Source organism: Myotis myotis, unplaced genomic scaffold, assembly GCF_014108235.1.
Source record: "Myotis myotis isolate mMyoMyo1 unplaced genomic scaffold, mMyoMyo1.p scaffold_m19_p_13, whole genome shotgun sequence".
Classification (NCBI taxonomy): domain Eukaryota; kingdom Metazoa; phylum Chordata; class Mammalia; order Chiroptera; family Vespertilionidae; genus Myotis; species Myotis myotis.
This window is the reverse complement of record NW_023416317.1, coordinates 17712632-17733650: the sequence shown is the minus strand read 5'-3', so window position 1 is coordinate 17733650 and position 21019 is coordinate 17712632. Positions and strand designations below refer to the sequence as shown.

The 21019-nt window shown below is 39.3% G+C and overlaps 1 protein-coding gene across 4 annotated transcripts in view; it reads right to left on the bottom strand.

Moving 5' to 3' along the window:
• DCP1A (decapping mRNA 1A) overlaps positions 1–21019 on the bottom strand; it is a 50620-nt gene that overhangs the window by 25627 nt on the left and 3974 nt on the right. The gene's annotated exons all lie outside the window — the stretch shown is intronic.

Sequence of the window (21019 nt, the reverse complement as noted above, 5' to 3'; positions counted from 1 at the left end):
AGAATCATTGGTTGCCTGCCTCCTGTAAGCCCCCTACTGGGGATCAAACCAGCAACCTGGGCATGTGCCCTTGACCAGGAATCAAATCAGTAACCTCTTGGTTCCTGGATCGACACTCAACCACTGACCCACACAGGCTGGGATCAAATTTGAAAGTTTTATTAATGAATGAACACTGGATTTTGTCAAATTTTTTTTTTTAGCTGTCAAAAAACACAATATCGCCCTGAGTGACTCAGTTGCTTGGAGTGTCGTTCTGCAAATTAGAAGATTGCAGGTTACAGGAGGTAACCAATTAATATTTCTCTCTAAAATTAATAAGAAAATATATCCTCGGGTGAGGATTAAAAAAAAGGAAATAAAAATAAGTGAATTACTTAAAAAACAACATCTATATGATATGATATTCCTTCAACCTTTCCTTTAGCCTATTAATATGATGGGTTACATTGATTTTCAATATTGAACCAGTTTTGCATATCTATACTAATAAAAGGGTAATATGCTCATTAGGGTGGACGTCTTCTGGATGTCTTTCCAGACAAAGCTGCAGTGGATGCCCGAGGCTCAGACAGCCAGGGTGGCCAGCAGTGGCAGCAGCAGCAGCAGCGGTGTCACCTTCTCCTGATCGTCCTAGTCGCCTCCCGCAGAGGGAAGCCAGAGGCAGGAGCAGCAATGGCGTGATGGGGGCGGTGCCTTCCCCTGATTGGCCGGTCACCTCCCATGGGCCTGTCAGTGGGACATCCATCCTCTGAGGGCTCCCAGACTGTGAAGGGGCAGGCGGGGCTGAGGGACCCCCCCCTCCTCAGTGCACAAATTTTCTAGTCTAAAATAAAGCCCATCTAGCCATTTTTTTATATTGTTTTTTTTCTATTTATTGTTAGATTTGCTAATATTTGGTTGAGGATTTTTTTCATCTAAGTTCATGAGAGATAATGGTATGTAGGTTCTTTTGTTTCTTTTTTTTAACTGTCTTGTTTGGGTATCAAGGTAATATTGGTCTTATAAAAATCAGTTGAGAGAGAACCAAGATGGCGGCGTGGGTTGGCGCTGGAGTTTGCTGCTTTGAACAGCTGCTTCAAGGGTGAGACCAGGAAGCGGAGGGGACATCACCCAGAACCGCGGGAACGCTGCCTGAGTGGAAGTCCTACAACTGGGAGGAAGGAGAGACGCATGCGGACACTCAGAGGAGGCGCAGTGCTGGAGTCAAATTCTGAGGTGCGGAGCGGGCTGGCGGCGGAGGGCGCGGTTGGCGTTTTCAATCGGGAGGGAGGCGCAGTCTCTGAGCTCCAGATACAGGCGAGTCTTTGGGGACCCAGACTCAAACAGGAGAGGCGGGACTGTCTGGCTTCGGTCAGAGCGAGTGCGGCTTTCTCTCTGAGCTTTGCAGCGGGTGCTGGGACTCAGAGAGGCGGAGCCCCTGGGGACAGGACTGAGAGCCGCCATAACTGCTCTCTCCGGCCCACCCTGTTGATCCTGTGCGACCCGCCCCGCCCAAGCCCTGCACACAGGCATTTGCCGGATAGCCTCAGGCAAACGCCAGATTAGCACCTCCCTAGAGGACAGAAGTTCTCTCACTGCTGACACAGCTGATTCTCATAGCCACTTGGCCTGGAGGTCAAACCCTCCCTGGAATTAGCTACAACAATCAAGATTTAACTATAAGACTGCGAACAAAGACCACTAGGGGGTGCACCAAGGAAGCATAACAAAATGCGGAGACAAAGAAACAGGACAAAATTGTCAATGGAAGATATAGAGTTCAGAACCACACTTTTAAGGTCTCTCAAGAACTGTTTAGAAGCCGCCGATAAACTTAATGAGATCTACAAGAAAACTAATAAGACCCTCGATCTTATATTGGGGAACCAACTAGAAATTAAGCATACACGGACTGAAATAACGAATATTATACAGACTCCTGACAGCAGACCAGAGGAGCGCAAGAATCAAGTCAATGATTTGAAATGCGAGGAAGCAAAAAACACCCAACCGGAAAAGCAAAATGAAAAAAGAATCCAAAAATGCGAGGATAGTGTAAGGAGCCTCTGGGACAGCTTCAAGCGTACCAACATCAGAATTATAGGGGTGCCAGAAGATGAGAGAGAGCAAGATATTGAAAACCTATTTGAAGAAATAATGACAGAAAACTTCCCCCACCTGGTGAAAGAAATGGACTTACAGGTCCAAGAAGCGCGGAGAACCCCAAACAAAAGGAATCCAAAGAGGACCACACCAAGACACATCATAATTAAAATGCCAAGAGCAAAAGATAAAGAGAGAATCTTAAAAACAGCAAGAGAAAGAAACTCAGTTACCTACAAGGGAATACCCATACGACTGTCAGCTGATTTCTCAACAGAAACTTTGCAGGCCAGAAGGGAGTGGCAAGAAATATTCAAAGTGATGAATACCAAGAACCTACAACCAAGATTACTTTATCCAGCAAAGCTATCATTCAGAATTGAAGGTCAGATAAAGAGCTTCACAGATAAGGAAAAGCTAAAGGAATTCATCACCACCAAACCAGGATTATATGAAATGCTGAAAGGTATCCTTTAAGAAGGGGAAGAGGAAGAAAAAGATAAAGATACAAATTATGAACAACAAATATGCATCTATCAACAAGTGAATCTAAGAATCAAGTGAATAAATAATCTGATGAACAGAATGAACTGGTGATTATAATAGACTCAGGGACATAGAAAGGGAATGGACTGACTATTCCTGGGGGGGAAAGGGGTGTGGGAGATGCGGGAAGAGACTGGACAAAAATCGTGCACCTATGGATGAGGACAGTGGGTGGGGAGTGAGGGCGGAGGGTGGGGCGGGAACTGGGAGGAGGGGAGTTATGGGGGGAAAAAAAAGAGGAACAAATGTAATAATCTGAACAATAAAGATTTAATTAAAAAAAAAAAAATCAGTTGAGAAGTGTTCCCTCCTTTTCTGTTTCCCAGAAGAAACTGTAAAATTAGTGTTAATTCTTCTTTGAATGCTCCTTTAAATCCATCTGGGCCTGGAGATTTCTTTTTCATGGGCCTTAAAATTATGAATTCAATTTCTTTAATGGCTATAGGACTATTCATGTTATCTATTTTATCTTGGTTGCATTTTGTAGTTTGTGGTTTACAAGGAATTGGTCCATTTCTTCTAAGGTGTCAAGTTTAGGAGTGTAAAGTTATTCATAGCATTCTCTTAATCTTTTAAAGTCTGGAAGATCTGCAGTAATATCTTCTATTTCAATCCTGAAGCTGGTAATTTGTCTTTTGTGGGTGTGTGTGTTTGTTTTTGGTTAGTCTTAACAAAGTCTTAACTTTATTGACTTTGTAAAAAATAAAAGCTTTTGTTTCATTGATTTGTTTTTTCTCTATTTTCAATTTCATTGATTTCTGCTGTCATCTTTATTCTCCCTTAGTTTTTATGCTTTGAGTTTATTTTGCTCTTCTTTTTCTAGTTTCTTGAGGTATGAATTTAGTAGGTTCTCAGCCAGTGTTGCTAGAGGGGGAGGGGTTTTCCCATGGTTAGGCCCCCCGTGTGCCTCTGGGAGAAGGGGAGCCTCTGACCTTCACAGATGAAGACTGCTTCCCAGGCCAGGCTGGTTGTTCCGTGACTCTTCCGGGTACCCACCTTCCCTTCATGGAAGGCAGAAAAAGCACTGTCCTGGTGGCCACTTAGTATTATTAGGGCTTCCAATCTTTTCTGCCAGTTTTGCTGGGCTCATCCACTATCGTTGGCAGGACTCCCATTAGATTTAGGGGAAGAATGAGCCTACCTGTTGCTAGGCTGGATGGAGGGCAAGAAACACCAGGCCTAAGTCCCCTTATTCTGTCGGGTGGGAGGGTGTAAGACACCCTGCTGCTGTTTCTGTCAGTTTTAGGTCCTACACCAGACAGACTTCTTTTTTCCACCTTTCAGAGTTCTGACTGTCTCTTATGTTATTTCTGAACTTTATACATTACAAGGAAAAGCAAAGGGAAACAAGTCTATGCGATTTTCTTTGTATCAGAAGTCTCATGATGTACTTTTATTGATGGAAAACAGGCTCACGGAAGGACTAAATGACTCATTAATAAAATCAGAGAAAAACAGTCTCAGAACTAGAATTCAGGTTTTCTCAGTCCTAGACCAGCAGTCACGCAGCTACATATCTACTACCTCATTAGTTTAAATAATTTTTTATAGAATTAAAACAGTAATGAGCTTCAATTATGCTTGAAGATTAAAGCAACACATAAAAGAAATATAAATAATTGAGTAAGTTAGATACTACAATTTAGAAAGCCACCGTTAATAAAGCTATTTTAATAATGAATTTTGTTTTACCCTGGATTAAGGTAATTATATTTCTCTACAAGACTTCATGGCCAATCATAACTTGAAAAATTCCCTTTTTAATGAAAATAAAAATTTAACTGGATTTTTGTATTGTCATTGTAGAGTGAATTAAAACATTATTGATATACAGAGTGAGTGAATGGCATCATTTTAATGAATCAAGAGCACAAACGGGAATTTTTTTCCTACCCTGTTCACAAGGAGGCTTCTTTTGCAGGGAAACCCCAGTTACACTAAAACTGTCCTAAATTGTCTGACCCCATGTCTGGCTATGTGTCCTGCAGGTGACTGCATGCTACCATGAGGCAGCTGAGGCTGCTGTTTGGACCCTACTTTCATAGTCCTTCTTCTGTTCACAGAACTTTAAAACACTACTGATGCTTCAAACAGAATCACATCCAATGAATAATAAGTAATTTTTAAATATTTTACATGATGTAAGTCAATAGATTAAATTTAGCTTTGACAGCCCAATAGAGGAGCACAGAAACAGCCTTGTCACAGAGGAGATAATTATTAAGTATTATCTATGTTCTTAGCAGCTAAAGACTGCTCCAACATAGAGTAAATCAGATTGGGCTTTGAAAAGACTCCATAAATGGCAATCACAGGCACCTACCTTTCTTTAAATATGTCTCCTCCAACCTTGGCTAAAGAACATCCAAACTACAAATGATTCCAGTTTTCCTCTAATGCACACATCCATACAATTAATAGTGATGAGAAAAAGTTGATGGTATGCAATACATCAGGCTCAAAGAGGAACTCGTTTTTTGTGAGGGTTTTTTTTTTTTTTTAGCTAAGCAGAGGCATTTAAATATGTTTTCATAGGAGATTGTAAACCAAAATCTTAGGAAAGAATTCCATATTACTAATCAAAATAAATCTATCAGAGCTGTCAACTTATGACAAATCTTCACTTAGGTCTACCCTTTTCCTTTGAAGAAATACACTATAATTTAGAAATAAGACACATGCCTTCCGCTCTTGTACATTATCAAGTAAACTGCCAGAAAGAGCCAACCACTTTCAAAGGCATGTTTGCTGAAGAAATAAAGATAAGGAAGCCATAATGATAGCTTAATGGGTAAAGGATAACAGTCACACTCGATTCTGCCAAAAGCAGACCTGTGGAGGTTCAGACAAGCATCCAAGAATCAGTTCTGTCTGCCAACATATCAACTGCTCAGTGCATGCAACTGGCAAGAAGGCCCAAAGACCTGCCACTAAGCCTGTCACTGTCACCAGTGAGGACAGACAGACAAGTTCGCCAGATAACTAAAACCGCGGAGGACATTGTCTCCAAACCAAAGCTGAGTATTCTTCCAAGAGAAGTTACACTGGAAGGCCCAATATATTCTGTCAACAATTCACCTGAAATAATTTCCCTTGATTAACTATATCACAGAGGATTTAGGGAATTGGCAATATAGTACTACTTTGCTATGGCAAATAATAATGGCATGCTGTATTACAAATGGCTTTTCTCAAGATAAGAGCAAACTAATTATTGAACACCCACCATATATCATGGTGTTAACAGCTGTCCCCGGTAAGTCATGCTGCACAGGCAAATCACTGAAGAGTTAGGAAGTGTGACAGGACATGTAATTAATTACCTTTAGCTTGTACTTCCATGAAAAATAGCAAGGTACAGAAAGAATATCCAAAATTAAATGTTTCCTTTTCTTTTGAAAGTGTGAAAAATAAAACTGACAAAGATGAAAAGTATCTGGATTATTTAATATTGAGAAATTTTTAAAAGCTGTGAGGCAAGGTTTCCATTTTCCTAGAGAGCCTGTTTAAAGATCCAGCAGCCTGGTGTGATTTCAGGTGATCCTTCACTCTGCTGCTCATCGGGAGTGTTATATGGCATACACAAGGTAAAAAAAAATCCAAATTAATTTGGAGCCTTTATAAAATCCCTTGAGACTTCTAGCGATCCTGTAAAATGTCACAGAAACAGAGCTGGGAATCACTCTCATGCTGTCTTTTTGATTCATTTATTATTTAGTTTTGACTTACTTTCTAAAAGGATTTGAGGAAGCTGGAGATTTTCTCAGTATGGTGCCAAGCAGAAAAGGGGGTTTGATAAAGCTTTTTGGCAAAGGAGTTCAAAGCAACAAAATTTCTAAAGATGATACTGACCAAAACCCCCTACAAGGAAACAAAAACAAGAAAATGGACTCTGAACACAGCCAGAACCATTTACTCTAGACATAAGGAAGACCCTTCTGATTATAAAAACAGTATAAGATTGGGACAGATTATATAAACACAAGCCTGCCCTGGGGAGCGAAACATCAAATACCACTGCCTTGACAGATCATTTAAGACAGGAATAAGCCTGGTGGTTCCACATCAACATCAAAAGGTTGGGGAAGAAAGGCTCTGAGGTGAGGGTAAGAACACACACACACATACAGGAGACTGTGGCAGGTGGCAAGCAGGCAGGCAAGGAGAGGCCGTATATCTATACTAATAAAAGCCTATGTGGTTGTCACGCCCTCACTCTGTAACAATCCATCACTAGGAGGCTGCGTGCGCACACGGGTGGGCGGGGACTTGACGCTGTGTGCACAGCATGGAGGTGAGTCATGGCAGCTCCTTGTGGGGATTCCAGGGGCAGCTCCGGCCTACCTCTTTGGGGCAATCCATCAAGAAGCCCCGGATGGGTGGGCAGGGCCTACCTCTTTGGTGAGATCGATCGCGGGGCTCCCGCATTATGAGAGGGCACAGGCCAGGCTGGGGACCCCGCCCCCCAGTGCATGAGTTTCGTGCAGCAGGCCTCTAGTCTATCTATAAGAAAGGCTGGTAAGTGTGCTTCAATGACCTTAGTAGCTTACTCCTTTTGGCCAAAAGAACACCCATTTTAAAAAAACACATACTAACGTGGTGAAGATAGAGCCCACTTTAAAATATTTAAATTGCAAATATCTATTTACTGAACACTGATTAAAGACTTGGGCCAGGTAATTTAAAAATGCTATTCTGCAAACTCTTTAGTTTATTATTTTGAAATTTGGTACCCCTCTCTAAATCAAATCAAGTTAGAAAATATTTACCGGCAATACTGCTTCCACAGTCCCTGTTAATATAAACTCAGTTTAGGATCCAGACACATGAAGAAACCACTGAACATTTTTAGGGATAAGAAAATAAACCTAAGAATATCACAACTGATAACTCCTATTTATATTTATAAACTTTTATTCATTTAAAAAAATATTTCTTGATTTGAGAGAGGAAGGGAGAGGGAGAGAAATACCAATGATGAGAGAGAATCATTGCTTGGCTGCCTTCTGCACACTCTGTACTGGGGATTGAGCCTGCAACCCAGGCATGTGCCCTTGGCCAGAATTGAACCTGGAACCCTTCAGTTCGCAGGCCGACGCTCTATCCACTGAGCAAAACTGGCCAGGGATAAACCTTTATTCATTTTTTTATAGGGTCTTTTAAAAATATATATATTTTATTCAGTTTTTTATAGAGAGGAAGGGAGAGGGATAGTTAGAAACATAGATCAGCTGCCTCCTGCACACCCCCTACTGGGATGTGTCCGCAACCAAGGTACATGCCCTTGGCCGGAATCGAACCTGGGACCCTTCAGTCCACAGGCTGATGCTCTATCCACTGAGCCAAACCAGTTAGGGCAAACTTTTATTCTTAAATGATAGGCAAACCCAAATAAAACAGTGAATCACATGAGGATTTTATCTCTATCCAGATTTACTGCCATTATTGCCACACAGTACTTGCCACTCCCTAAATCAGGAGAGTGTCCCCTAAGTGAACGCTACAAGTGATAATGGATGTACCCAAATGTTGGAGCCATCCAACCACCACTGGTAGTCTATTCACTCTGGTGTCCCACTCAAATATACTCATTTTTATGTGTCACAAGGGACAAAAAAGGGTGGGAAGTATGGCTCTTGGCCTCCATGGAGTTGAGTTCCTATTTCCTGGGCCTTGGAAAACAGTTAGGTTAGACAGTGGTGTAGGAAAAGGGAGGACTTCTTTTCTCTCCTTTCCCTAACTTCTCTTCTACACATTTTCCTGTCAATTTACCAAGAGATCAACCAAACCAGGGTTGTAAGGTAAATGCCCACAGAGAGGGGTGTAAGAAACCTCAGGGGCTGGGATCCATGAGGCTGTGATGGGCAGCCTTTGCCAGAGCTCTGGCTATTAGTATTTACAGGAATGCAGGTGCTGTGCGACTATACATGCCATTTTGTCACAAGAAGAAAAGATAGAAACCGAAGTGTAGGGGTATGTATGTGTGTGTGTAAAATACCCAAACTTTTAAATATTGGTAGCAAATGCTTATCCTATGTCTCCTTTTAATAAAAAAAGAAAAGAAAAAAAGAAAAAGCTGAGCATGCATGGAAGCAGTGACTCTGTGCGTAGCTCAGACCTGCCTGGATCCTGCAGGGTACCGACGCTCATGTGCTCAGTCTGCAGGCTTATCTGGCCAGCTCCAGAGCGGCTTCAAATCTTCTTGGACTAGAATTACTCTGTGTTTCAATTTTACCTCCACAATGAAATTCACTATGTAAACACAAGTGAAAACCTATGCACATACATATTAAGAACACATTTCTGCCACTTAGCATCAAGTAATTGTTGCTTTCCTTTGTGAGTTCTTAAAGAGAAAATCCTATATAATAAAAGGCTAATATGCAAATTGTCCCCTCGGGAGTTCGACCGGCCAGGAGTTCAACCACTTGCTATAATGTGCGCTGATTACCAGGGGGCAGTGCAGAACAAAGGAAGGCCCCAATTGGCCCTGATTGCTGGCCAGGCCTAGGGACCCTACCTGTGCACGAATTTCATGCATGGAGCTTCTAGTATTAGAGATAAATGGTGCAGCATAGTTAACTTTTTTATTTTCATTTTTTAAATATATTTTATTGATTTTTTACAGAGAGGAAGGGAGAGCGATAGAGTTAGAAACATCGATGAAAGAGAAACATCGATCAGCTGCCTCCTGCACACCCCCTACTGGGGATATGCCCACAACCAAGGTACATGCCCTTGCCTGGAATTGAACCTGAGACCCTTGAGTCCGCAGGCTGATGCTCTATGCACTGAGCCAAACCGGTTAGGGCAGTGGTTGGCAAACAGCGGCTCGCGAGCCACATGTGGCTCTGTGGCCCCTTGAGTGTGGCTCTTCCACAAAATACCACGTGGGGGTGCGCATGTACAGTGTGATTGAAACTTCGTGGCCCATGCGCAGAAGTCGGTATTTTGTGGAAGAGCCACACTCAAGGGGCCACAGAGCCGCATGTGGCTCGCGAGCCGCAGCTTGCCGACCACTGGGTTAGGGCTAACTTTTTAAAATCTTTACAATTAAGGTAACACCACAATTTTTTTTAAAATTGCTTTTTACCTGACAACACTACCTTAGGGGAGGAAAAAAGCCAGTAATTATGAGGCACAATGAAAAGAAAGAATCTGCTTGGGAAATTCTAAAACGTTGATGGACTCACAAAGTTAACAGAAGGCCCCTGGTGGAGGCTCTGCATGCACACTAAGCAGCGGCCTATAGCAGACATAGAGCAATACCGATTTCTGAAATGTCTGACCTAACGGTGCAGCAGGTCAACCTGGGAGTCTAAGTCTCTTCATTTCCATGGTGTTTTTACCTCTTCAATCTACAAATGTGGCAACAGCAAGGCGCTTTCCTTATCTTGGCCCAGAAGGCCAGACTAATGCAGTTGCCACAGCTCCTTTCCCTTCACTGATTACAGAGTCATACCCACCACAAGCAGAGCTGCGGCTGAGGGTGGAAGACGGCCTGCCTTTCCTCAGGCTCAGGAACAAGCCCTGTGCTGAAGTCAAAGATCATAAAGAACGAACTGGGGAACTTTTAAAACTGTTTATAAATTTCTTTCAGTTTGGAGGTAGAACTCACATTTTTTGACTTGACAAATTATAAAAATTCTCTTGCAAGGAAATTTCCTGCACTGTGCTTTAAGTCTGAAGATCCCTGCCTAATGCCAACAGCCACCTATCATCTCTACTGTTCTGAGTCTTACCCTTGAACTGAGAAAGGACAAGCAGAGAAAAAAAAAAGGCACACACTACAGTATTTCTTCTACTAAAACTTTCCATTTGGCAGCTGCATTTTCAACACTATGGAAATGAATCTCCCTGCTTTTGCTAGTGATCTAATTTTAATTAAAAATGCTCTGTATCAAGAGACTGATTGCCGATATAAAGGAAAAGTTGTAAGTGAAGCGGAAACTAAGGGGTACTTCTCACAGGCTTTTGGAGGTAAGTTCTTAAAAATATTAAAAAGCAGTAATATTTTTATTTTCAATTGTTCTTGCTATGGTGATTTTCTGTTGTTGTTAAGCAGGTTAAGCAACATACTTTGTTCATTTTCCCAAAAGTACTTCTGGATTATTGAAAACATTTTAAAATACAAAAAGTGGCATTCAGTGGGTGATCCATGCCTTAGGTGTTGGGTTGAAGAAACATGAAGAGTTGTCCTTGTCTCTCTGGTGGATCAGATTTTCATTATTACTAGCCTAATCATTCAAATTTACAATGAAAAATTCTCAAATCACAGATCTTAATTAATTGGGTTGTTTTAAGAATAAGCATAGCACTGGGATTAATACAGTAGCATATTTCATTAAGAATCCTGACCCTTACCAGAAAGGCAGAATTTGACACTGAAACTTTTAACCAGTTTTATGACTTCTGCTGATAATTTTTTAAGAAAATACAATAGAACCAAAGGACAAATAAAATTCTTTAAGGCTGGTCTGAGTGCAGTGGTATCTAGAATTAATTGATCACAGCAAGTTACAGATTTCCTCCCTGGCTGGGTAGGCCCGTTGGTTAGAGCATTGTCCTGATATGCCAAAGTTGTGGGTTTGATCCTGGGTCAGGGGACATACAAGAATCAACCAAAAAATGCATAAATAAGTAGAACAGCAAATTGATGTTCCTCTCTCTCTCTCCTTAAAAAAAAATTTTTTTAATTACACAACAGTTATAATCATCTTGTTTGTTTAAAAGCAAAGTAAAAGACAATACTGAAATAGTTTTTGCAAAGAAAATCATTAAATGACAGAATTGATTTTGCAGAGCTTAACGGTACCAACAACCTCTATCTTAATATTTTCAATTAAGCAAGTTATATTGTAAACTCTTTAGTTGTAACAGAAAGACCAAATTTACTTGCTTTTATTTTTTTATTAATTCAAACACTGAATTTTGGATTTTAAAAAAATTGCTCAGAATCCACTTTACAAAAATATTCTTGGGGCATTTCATAATAAAGTCGTAAGTAGATACTACATACGCACAGATTCCAGGTCACCACTTTCATTCTGAAAGGAGCCCACAGAAATGGAAATCAAGAGACTCCTGACACTGGTCTTGGGGGAAAGCACCTTCCCAGAGGAACATACTAGTGAGGTATGTTGCTTATAGCAGGTGCTCACCAAATGCTGAAGAATAGTGTAAAGTAGAAGTATCATTTCTTCACTGCAGAAAAGTGGTCTGTGGAGACACATGTCCTATGATAAGGTCAGAAATGTACAGATTCTATATCTGCTTTTTCAGAGGCTGGCCTCTATATGGAGAACTAACTGTCCTAATACCATTTACTAAACAGAACATTCCTCTCAGCATTTTATCGTTATGATGGGAGAGATTTTAAACTACTGACCCAATAATTTTTTTGTTCATGACTCCATTCAGATCTATTTATTCCTGAGTAAGTTTTACTACACTGGTTTTCCCAGGAAACTGTCCATGTAATCTAATTTTAAACTTTCAGAAAAAATTTCTTCATAGTGGTTTTTTTTTTTAAAAAAAACACAGGTGTTTTCTACCTTTAGTTGCAATATGTAAAATTCCTAATACTGCCTTGTATGCCTCCCTCACTCTTTTTGTTGCTGTTAGATCAATCATGTTATAGGGGAGAGTTTATTTTATTTAATTTATTGATTTTAAGAGAGAGAACCATCGACTTGTTATCTACTTATTTATGCTCTTATATGTGCCCTGACCAAGGATCAAACTCACAACCTTGGCATATGGGACAATGCTCTAACCAACTGAGCTACCCGATCAGGGCCAGGAAGTTTTTAAAAAATATTTTGCCGATTCTTTCTATTGAAATTTCTACATTTTCCACTAATTTCTACTCATCTATGTTTTCCTTCAACTTAACTCAGATTTTTCTTTTTCCTCTCTAACTTCTTGGGCTGGGTGGCCTACATGTAGTAATTTTTATAAAATTCTAATATGTACTTGGAATAAAATGCACATTCTTGAATTCCTGGAAGCAGGATTCTATATATGTCCATTAGATCAAGCTTAACTGTACTGTTTAAATATACTATAACCTTACTGAGTTGTCTACTTTATCTGTCAATTACTAAGGTGGCCTGTTAAAATCCCCAACTATAATTATATATTTTTAATATTCCATATGTATTTCTGACATACACTAGGCACATATTAGTTTGAAATTGTTTTATCTTCTAGGTAATTTACTCCTGTTACCATTATGTGGTAAATTTTATCCCTGATGTTTTATTTTAGAATCTATCATGATTACCACAGCTACATCAGCCATGCTTGGTTGGTTAACAGTTATCTGACATCCCTCATTTTATCCCTCGCCTTTCAGCTTTTCCAGGTTTTCGAGTTTTAAGATTTTTGAAAGTGGTACAAATGGCAAATTCTGTTTTTTAAAAAATACTTTTTTTATTGATTTCAGAGAGAAAGGGAGGGGGTAGAGAGATAGAAACATCAATGATGAGAGAGAACCACCGAATGGCCATCTCCTGCAAGCCCCTTACTCGGGGATTGAGCCTGCAACCCTGGCATGTGCCCTTGGTCAGAATCGAACCTGGGACCCCTCAGTTCGCAGGCTGATGCTCTATCCACTGAGCCAAACTGGCCAGGGCAAATTCTGTATCTTTATCCAATGTCTTTTAACTCGTAGGTTTAGTTCACTTAACATTTGTTCTAATAACTGATTCATTTATCTTAGCCATTTTATTTTGGGCTATTTCCCATGGCTTCTATTTACTTTTTTCCAATCTGGGTTTGTACTGGTTTAAAAGTCAAGACATCTGCCCCAACCGGTGTGGCTCAGTGGATAGAGCGTCGGCCTGCGGACTGAAAGGTACCAGGTTCAATTCCGGTCAAGGGCATGTACCTTGGTTGCGGGCACATCCCCAGTAGGGGGTGTGCAGGAGGCAGCTGATCGATGTTTCTAACTCTCTATCCCTCTCCCTTCCTCTCTGTAAAAAGTCAATAAAATATATTAAAAAAAAAAAAAGTCAAGACATCCTATTTTTATTATGCAGTGGCTACCCTGAATCATTTGAACACACACAGCTTGATTTAAAAGTCTATGATTAATCAATTTATCTCACTTCAGACTTGGGATGCTTTAGATTTGAACAGCTTTTATGCTGCTGCTATCTAGTATTTTTGCTTCACCTTTATACTACCTCGATTCAACCTAGTGATTTTATTGCTGTATACAGTTACTGTTTATTTTGACTTATTTCCTTCTCATTGCTCATTAGTTTCTTAAATTTCATTTCTTATTCCTGTGCTCAGCTTTTTTACTTTAAAACTATAGTCTTTATAACTGCACCATTCAATTTAAATTATATACAATTACAAATTCAGTTCCACTAGGCACATTTCAAATGCCCAATAGCAACATGTGAGTAAATGCTACCTACTAGACCAGTGATGGCGAGCCTATGACACGCGTGTCAGAGGTGACACGCGAACTCATTTTTTTGGTTGATTTTTCTTTGTTAAATGGCATTTAAATATATAAAATAAATATCAAAAATATAAGTCTTTGTTTTACTATGGTTGCAAATATCAAAAAATTTCTATCTGTGACACAGCACCAGAGTTAGAGTTTTTCAAAATGCTGACATGCCAAGCTCAAAAGGTTCGTCATCACTGTAGACAGCACTGCTTTAGAAGTGACTTCTGCAGGGTCTGTTGGAGACAGAAGTTCTGTTTTGTTGAAAAAAGTCTTTATTTTGTTCTCTCCCTTTATTTTTTTAAATAAAATTTTTCTGAGGAGAGAAACACCGATTTTTTTGTTCCACTTATTTATGCATTAATTGGTTAACTGATTAATTGCATGTGGTCTGACCAGGGATTGAACCTTCAAGCTTGCTTGGTATATCAGGGTGATGCTCTTAACCAACCTTGAGCTAACCAGCCAAGGCCATTTTGTTCTCTTGAATTACTAAATTGCTGGTTGATCTTCCCCCGCCTCAATACTCTGAAAATATTATTCCTTTGCCTGCCAAACTCAGTAGCTGCAACTAAATAGACTGTCTAGGGGTTGCTCTTTGTAAATAATCAACCTCAGGCAGCCTTTGGTTGCTGCTGTCTGCCTTTGATGATTTACCATGTGCTCAGGTTTGTATTTATTTCTATTTATTATGCTTGGGGACTTACTCTACTGCCTACAACTGAAATTTGTATCTTTCATAGATTCTGAAAAATTCTCAAACTCTTCAAATACTACCTCTCTCTAGAGTTTATCATTCTGAAATTCTTCTCTGTCATCTGTAGACTTTACAATTCTATTTTCTCTATCAAATTTTTCGTTTCTTTCCTACTGTGGGATGCATTCTGGATACTACCCTCCAATGTCTCCAATTTCCCAATATTCTTTCCAATTGTTGAGTCCAGGTAGAGAATTTATTTCAATAATTAAAAATTTAATTTCTAGAAGTTCTACTTGGTTATTTTTTACATATACCTGTCATTTTACTTTATAATCCACACCTGACATTAAAGTCTATCTCAGTAGCTCTCAACCTTCCTAATGCCGCAACCCTTTAATACAGTTCCTCATGTTGTGGTGACCCTCAACCATAAAATTATTTTCGTGGCTACTTCATAACTGTAATTTTGCTACTGTTATGAATCGTAATGTAAATATCTGATATGCAGGATGTATTTTCATTGTTACAAATTGAACATAATTAAAGCATAGTGATTAATCACAAAAAAAATATGTAATTATATTTGTGTTTTCTGATGGTCTTAGGCGACCCCTGTGAAAGGGTCGTTCGACCCCCAAAGGGGTCGCGACCCACAGGTTGAGAACCACTGCTCTATCTGATCATTTCATTGATTTTAGAGAGAGAGGAAGGTAGAGAGAGAAAACATCAATGTGAGAGAAAAATATTGATCAGTTGCCTCCCGTATGCACCCTGACTGGAGATTGAACCCATAGCCTTTTGATATATGGGACAATGCTCTAACTAATTGAGCCACACTGGCCAGGGCCGATCATTTCAATAACTAAAGTTTTTGGGAAGGGTCGGCCAATCCTGTTGTTTGTTGTACCCTACCTCTCACTGACTGTGAATTATTTCCTTATACATTTAGTAGTAACTTTGGATCGTGAAACTTATCAATGAGACCTCTTGGCAATTTGGGTTAAGGATGTGTCCTTCCAGAAGGGTTTTGCATTGGCTTTGGCCAGGTGTTCTAGAATAATCACCAGTTAAGGGTTAATTGTATGTTAATTTTTTGGCCTGGGTAAGAAATTACACCAAATGAATGATATAACTTAACTCCAAATCTGAATGAGAGGAGTCTCATGGTTACTATTTTTAGGGGAGACATGTGCCCTCTAACTCACAGCCCAGACTGAGATATAAACCTGCCTGTCATTTCTCTAGATTGATGGGCCAATTTCTTTCTAATTTATTATTATGTAACTTATTAGGGGACCTGGCTATAGGCTGGTATGTGGGTCTCAGCTCCAACTCTGCCCCTCGTTAGGACTCAAGGTCTTGTCTTCTGATCCCATATAATCATAACGGAGTCCTTGTATTAAGTAAAGCTCCCCATCTCCAAACACCCCTAACAGCTGGCAGCCAGTGTCAGGCCACAGGCTTTCCAGCCTAGCTTTCAGCCTTCACTTTGATGCTAGCCCACTGCAATGTCCGCTACTTCCTTTTTGGCTAAACTATATATTTAATATTTTATACAATATTTCTAAATGTTTGTAGGAAGAGTTTCTGTCATGCTATTGCTGGACAGAAGTTGAAGGATATTTTCCTTGACATACTTATGCCATAGAACTCCTAGACGTTCAGAGTCTACAAAGAATGATTTTATAATCCAGGTAGTATGGACTGTTCGTAAATGAACACAGATCAGCAGGTTGGTAGTAATGCACATGTTCACACAGCAAAGGAACTATGTTGTTTTTTAAACTAATCATAGATAAGAACTCTCATCAATGTTTTTTTAAGGAGATTAAAACATTTACTAAAATATAAAGTTTTCGCCAGGAGGCTGTTGTGTTCCAGTATTCTGACAAAAATGAATACCATTCAGATGGGTACTAGACTTATTGGGGTGATCATTTCATAAGTTACCTACTGTCTGATCATATGAGACTAATATAATAGTGTATGTCTACTGTAATTGAAATGCTTCTTCTGAGAGTTTAAAAAAATTTGTCCTAAGATTTCCCATTTTTGTTTATATTTTATATCATATAACATAAATATTTATATTATATAACAAAATATATTTTATATTTGTATTCATTAAGACATATTTATATTTTCAACTTGTCATACCTCAGGCTGTCTAGTAATGGTCCCTACAACACCTGAAAAGATTATCTGTAAAGACAAGCAGAGTCTCAGCTTGTCATGGTGCAGGTCCAAAGGGATGGGAAGAAGCACACTATGGGCCTGGGTGATAAAAGAACCTGGATAATATCAGAGTCTTTATGACCCTTCCACTAATAAGATCATTTGGCTTGAGTCCAAGATGGACACAGAGTCTATAATACTTTATATTTGTAAGTGCTTGACAAAGTACCTTCACATAAATGATGCCTTTTTCAGATAACCAGGACACAACAGTGGTTTAAGTAATTTATCGGTAAAATGGCAAAGCCTAGAATAGAATTCTTGTCTGCAAACTAAATCCAATGCCAAGTGTTACCATGGCAAAGCCACCCTCAGGAGTATCTTCTGCAGTCTTTGTATCTAGAACTCATTTATAAATTTTAAAAAGGAATGACTAAATGGAAGCATAAAAATCTAATCCAAAGCTTCGCAAGTGCTTGTTCAATTCAGGTATGGCAACAAAAGGACATGGTTGAACATGGATGCCTGCTTTAGATTTCCACGGTTCAATATGGCAGTCGAGAGCCTCATGACTATTTAAATGCAAATTGATTCAAGTAAATAAACTAAAAGAAAAAAATTTCCTTTGTTGCACTAGCCACATTTTAAATGCCCAACAGTCACCTGTGGCTGGTGGTGGCTATATGGGACAGTATTGATATAGAAAGTTTCTAACATCAGAGATCTACTGACAGCTATGCTCTAGGACAGCGTTCGCCAACCTTTCGCACCTCACGGAGCACCAGTGGTCTGAGGACCATTGGCTGCTGACTGCTGCTCTAGGATGTGGATGAATGAAGCAATTTCATTGTTGCAGGGGAATAGAAAGAACTTTGGCTTTGAAGCTCAACAGACCTAGATTTGAATTCTGCCTCTATCACTTACAAACTCTGTGACTTGAACAAGTTTCTTAACTTTTCTTGGACTTGTTTCCTCATCTGTAAGTCAGTAATCAGAAATAAGGTGCTTGGAATATCATTTTTGCTTAGTAACTACAGATTCTGCAGTCTTCCTAACCCTCAATGCAGCCCCACTGCAGTCCTGTGGTTACCAAAAGGCCCTTGCACAGTATATAAAAACATACTGCATGATCTCACTCATTTATGGATAATAAAGACCATTATAAACTGATGAACAAAATAGACACAGAGGCAGAGCAGCATTGAACAGACTGTCAAACTACAGCAGGAAGCCCGGGGAGGGTTGGGGAAGGGGTGGTAAGAGATCAACCAAAGGACTTGTATGCATGCATATAAGCATAACCAATGGACACAAGACACTGGGGAATAGGGGAGGCCAGGGGAATGTCAAGGGGGGAAGAAAAAAGAGACATATGTAATACTCTTTGTAATACTTTAAGCAATAAAAACAAACAAACAAACAAACAAAAAAACCAAACTGCTTCTGAAAGATTCAAGACAGTCACCAAACCCAAGTCCTTGAATAGGGTTAGCATTTTCTTTGTGAGATTTTTCCCTTTTTTCTGGGGGGTATGATGGTGGTGGTGAGCATTTTATATAAATAAAGAAAAATAAAATAATTTGGAATTAGAAAAAATTATAGTTCAATTTTCTATTATATTAAATCTAAAAATTGATTTGAGTGAAAGAAGCTGGATCTGAAGGTGCAACTTGAGTAAAATGAGTCAGGTGTCTTGGTGGTATTTCCCACAGGAAAATAACAGAAGTGCAGCTACAGAATCAGGTGTAATTACCTATACATACAATCAGACACTAATTAACTTTTTATTTAAAGAACAAATCCCTGAACAACTCAACAGTTTGCTGACCTACTGTTAAGATGAGACACACGATATAGACTACTCAAGAGAGGCCTTAACAGTCTCAGATCACTTTATGCTATCCTGTCACTTCTCCTCGTTACAGCTATTTCTTTAAATATTCCCCCAAGCTCCTTTTCTAGACTTTCTAATATGCCCACAGTGTTGTACTTGACCTTCCCAGGCCTTTCTCTGGTCTGAAAACAAGCTGACGTGTGCTTGAATTTCTAATTAGCAATTTCAGAAACTCTAAGACTGTTAGGAGATGATTCAGAGCCCAATTAAATGGGAAATGAAATGATCTGGTTAAGTGAGTTTTTTGTTTAACTAGGACAGTGGTTCTCAACCTTGGCTGCACATTAGAATCACCTGGGAATCTTTTTAAAATCCTGATTTCTGGGCCTCATCCTCCGGAAATTCTGTTTCTTTGTTATGGGGTGGGGCCACAACGTTAGTAACAAAGAAACAGAATTTCCGGAGGATGAGGCCCAGAAATCAGGATTTTATAAAGATTCCCAGGTGCCCTAACTGGTTTGGCTCAGTGGATAGAGCATTAGCCTGCAGACTAAAGGGTCCCAGGTTCGATTCCGGTCAAGGACATGTACCTTGGTTGCTGGCACATTCCCAGTAAGGAGTGTGCAGGAGGCAGCTGATCGATGTTTCTCTCTCATTGATGTTTCTAACTCTCTATCCCTCTCCCTCCCTCTATTTGTAAAAAATCAATAAAATATATTTAAAAAAAAAAAAGATTCCCAGGTGATTCTAATGTGCAGCCAAGGTTGAGAACCACTGAACTAGGAAAACCTTTGTTTCAATCTCTTTAGCTGAAAATCTCTAAAACAAAATGCATTAGTGCAGTTTTCTGCTCAAGAATACTCTAGTAAACACAACTGATGATTTAAGGTCTTAACATTACAACAAATTAACCTATGATGCTGATACTATGCTGGGTTACAGAATATTGACGTTTTATACTGACCCCAGATTACACTTACTTGCTACTTTCACAAAATAAAATCTAACATTAGCTTGCTTTCTTATAATTTGCCTTCCTTTCTTCCACACATGGATATAGAAATATTTCCAGATAACTGAAGCTCTGATTAGTTACTTTTGGTTAATCATGGTTCCATTTTATGTGTGTTAAGGTGCATTTTCAACTTTAAAAGAAACTTTACTTGTGAAAGAAATATAATACCATTCACTTTAGGTTTATACTGAATGGTAACTGAGTCAATGGGCCTCTGATAATTTTCCCTACTGATTATTTTAATGATCAAACTGTTCTTAGAAGCAATAGCTAAATTAAGTTTTCAGGTAGTAAAGAGCAGAATTAAACCAATTTCTCTTTTTTAAAATTGGATGTGTTCCTTTGCAGAATTTCCCCTTTAACAGAATTTTCAGCACAAAGAAAACAGCCATCTGAAATAACTCTACTGTTAACATTCGTTTAAATAAATCCATCAGAACTATTAGGTATTAAAAGGCATGTCTAGTATGTCCATAGAAATTAAAAATCTCAGAGGTAATTCAATTACCTAGACAAATAGTTTATTAAAAAGAGAGATTCCATTTTACTTAGATGGAATCTAAGTGAGTTAGGGAGAAGAATTTGGGGCTGTTAGCTTCAAAATAGACCTTGACATTTCTCATTCAGGAAATTAAAAGATGCATAATTTCTAGTAGCTTTTTATATTTTGTTCTGAAGACATCCCCCCAGTTCTAGTTACCTCCGAGTCAAGTGAAATTCAACACAGTAACTTTTACTTTTTAAGTCAGAAGCAACGTTTGTCTCCAGCAATTTCCTTAGATGATAATTACAGCATAACCTTCTGTCCTCACTCATATGTTCATTACCCACATTGAAATACAGAAACCAAGCACTGCATACTTTTTAGTACACTACATCTTGAATGGAACATTCTAGCTTTGCCGACTATCTCCAACCACTATTAAGAATCTGTAAAATGCCTGAAAGGACCCTGGACTATGAAGCCAAAAAAAAAAAGGGTTATTATCCCCACTCTCCAACTGAGTACCTACCACTCAACTCTGAGTCTCAGTAACTGCCTGCCTCCCCTACACAGGATATTGTATCATCAACATTAACGTATAGTACCTCTTGGCCCAGCGTACCCAGCCGACACTCAACTAAACAAACAGATTGAAAAAATACATCGATCAGGGCAAAGATAGTACTTTCTTTGTGGACAGAAATAGCAATCTGTCC